Here is a 2,260-nt window from a genome sequence, read left to right as displayed (position 1 = left end):
AGTATAGGTGTAAGTCATGTATTTTCAGCTGATATCAAACACTCGCTCTCAATTTAGTATAGGTGTAAGTCATTTATTACCAACTGATATCAAACACTCGCTCTCAATTTAGTCTAGGTGTAAGTCATGTATTTTCAGCTGATATCAAACACTCGCTCTCAATTTAGTATAGGTGTAAGTCATTTATTACCAACTGATATCAAACACTCGCTCTCAATTTAGTCTAGGTGTAAGTCATATATTTTCAGCTGATATCAAACATTCGCTCTCAATTTAGTCTAGGTGTAAGTCAAGTATTTTCAGCTGATATCAAACACTCGCTCTCAATTTAGTCTAGGTGTACGTCATGTATTTTCAGCTGATATCAAACACTCGCTCTCAATTTAGTCTAGGTGTAAGTCATGTATTACCAGCTGATATCAAACACTCGCTCTCAGTTTAGTCTAGGTGTAAAGTCATGTATTACCAGCTGATATCAAACACTCGCTCTCAATTTAGTCTAGGTGTAAGTCATGTAGTACCAGCTGATCAAACACTCGCTCTCAATTTAGTCTAGGTGTAAGTCATGTATTACCAGCTGATATCAAACATTCGCTCTCAATTTAGCCTAGGTGTAAGTCATGTATTACCAGCTGATATCAAACACTCGCTATCAATTTAGTATAGGTGTAAGTCATGTATTACCAGCTAATATCAAACACTCGGTCTCAATTTAGTCTAGGTGTAAGTCATGTATTACCAGCTGATATCAAACACTCGCTCTCAATTTAGTCTAGGTGTAAGTCATGTATTTTCAGCTGATATCAAACACTCGCTCTCAATTTAGTCTAGGTGTAAGTCATGTATTACCAGCTGATATCAAACATTCGCTCTCAATTTAGTCTAGGAGTAAGTCATGTATTACCAGCTGATATCAAACACTCGTTCTCAAGGTGTAAGTCATATTACCAGCTGATATCAAACACTCGCTCTCAATTTAGTCTAGGTGTAAGTCATGTATTACCAGCTGATATCAAACACTCGCTCTCAATTTAGTCTAGGAGTAAGTCATTACCAGCTGATATCAAACACTCGCTCTCAATTTGGTTTAGGTGTAAGTCATGTATTTTCTTGATGTATCTTATATTGTATTATTTTTCACCGTCTGACAGGACCACAGACAAAAAACAGTTTTATACTTATTGTGAAATCCTGTTTAAATATATTATTTATTTCTATTATTATTATTATTACTATTATTATTATTATTTATTATTATTATTATTATTATTATTATTATTATTATTATTATTATTATTGTTGTTGTTAGGCCTAATAAATATAATATTATTATAAGTTATTAACCACTGCTACCTATCTAGTAATAATATAAAACGATATAGAAAGCACTTTCAATTTTATGCAGTAAACTCCAAATAGGAGAAAACATAAAAATCCACATTATTCCAATAAAATAAAGAAACGGCAAAACATCTATAAAATGAACATACAAAATATCCAATCCGTTTCCTAAATAAATTGAAATCGATTATTTCCACTTCAATTTCAATTCATTCACACAACCTCCTAAAAAGTCAATAAAAGTGAAGATAATAAACAGAAGCTCACGATAGTTGCATAGAGTTGATTAAAGTACATTTTGTAGGGAAGTGCTGTTCACTTGTTTGTTGAACTAACACGGATACAATATGTTGAAAAGATAGCGCATGTGCAGATTAGACTCGTCCATTTCTAAGAGTGGGGTACGTCACTCGAAATAAAATAAAATCAAACCAATCAAAGAAGAGAACTGAGGAAAGCTCCATGATCTGATCAACTGGCCACTATTTTATAAAACAGTCGAATTCATTTCGGTCATTCACTACAGTTAAGCAGGAGAATTATAATACGTGCATCATCAAATCACAAGGAACTATCGGCGTATCACTTTACTATCGGCCTATCACTTTAAAACGAGTAGCATTCATAATCATTATACATAAAGGCTTTTAAAACGTTGCTGAATATTAGGCATGGGTTAGCCGGTTATAAGGCATATGACAAGGTGAGTGCAATTGTTATTTTTTGTATTGATGATGCTGCTCCCAACCTGCCAATGAAGTGCGTAGTTAATCCGTTCTAAAGCAATCCTACTCAATTTTTGAGGTCATAATTCAAGTACAGATATGTATGCATAGCTATGTGGTGTATATATGGTGTAATAATAATGTGTATATATATATATATATATATATATATATATATATATAGGGCTATATAT

At 32.8% G+C, this 2,260-nt stretch overlaps 1 protein-coding gene across 3 annotated transcripts in view; it reads left to right on the top strand.

Moving 5' to 3' along the window:
* Positions 1-1,800: 1,800 nt before the first annotated feature.
* Positions 1,801-2,260, top strand: part of LOC117121330 (G-protein coupled receptor 26-like) — a 17,961-nt gene continuing 17,501 nt past the window's right edge. For all 3 annotated transcript variants that reach the window (XR_004447526.1, XR_004447529.1, XM_033266490.1), the window contains exon 1: positions 1,801-2,044. The gene's annotated coding sequence lies outside the window, so the exon portion shown is untranslated. The remainder of the gene's footprint in view (positions 2,045-2,260) is intronic.

The sequence above is a fragment of the Anneissia japonica genome, unplaced genomic scaffold, assembly GCF_011630105.1.
Source record: "Anneissia japonica isolate Jap-2015-1 unplaced genomic scaffold, ASM1163010v1 scaffold4386_len47116_cov187, whole genome shotgun sequence".
Lineage (NCBI taxonomy): Eukaryota > Metazoa > Echinodermata > Crinoidea > Comatulida > Comatulidae > Anneissia > Anneissia japonica.
This window is presented reverse-complemented; position numbering and strand designations above follow the sequence as displayed.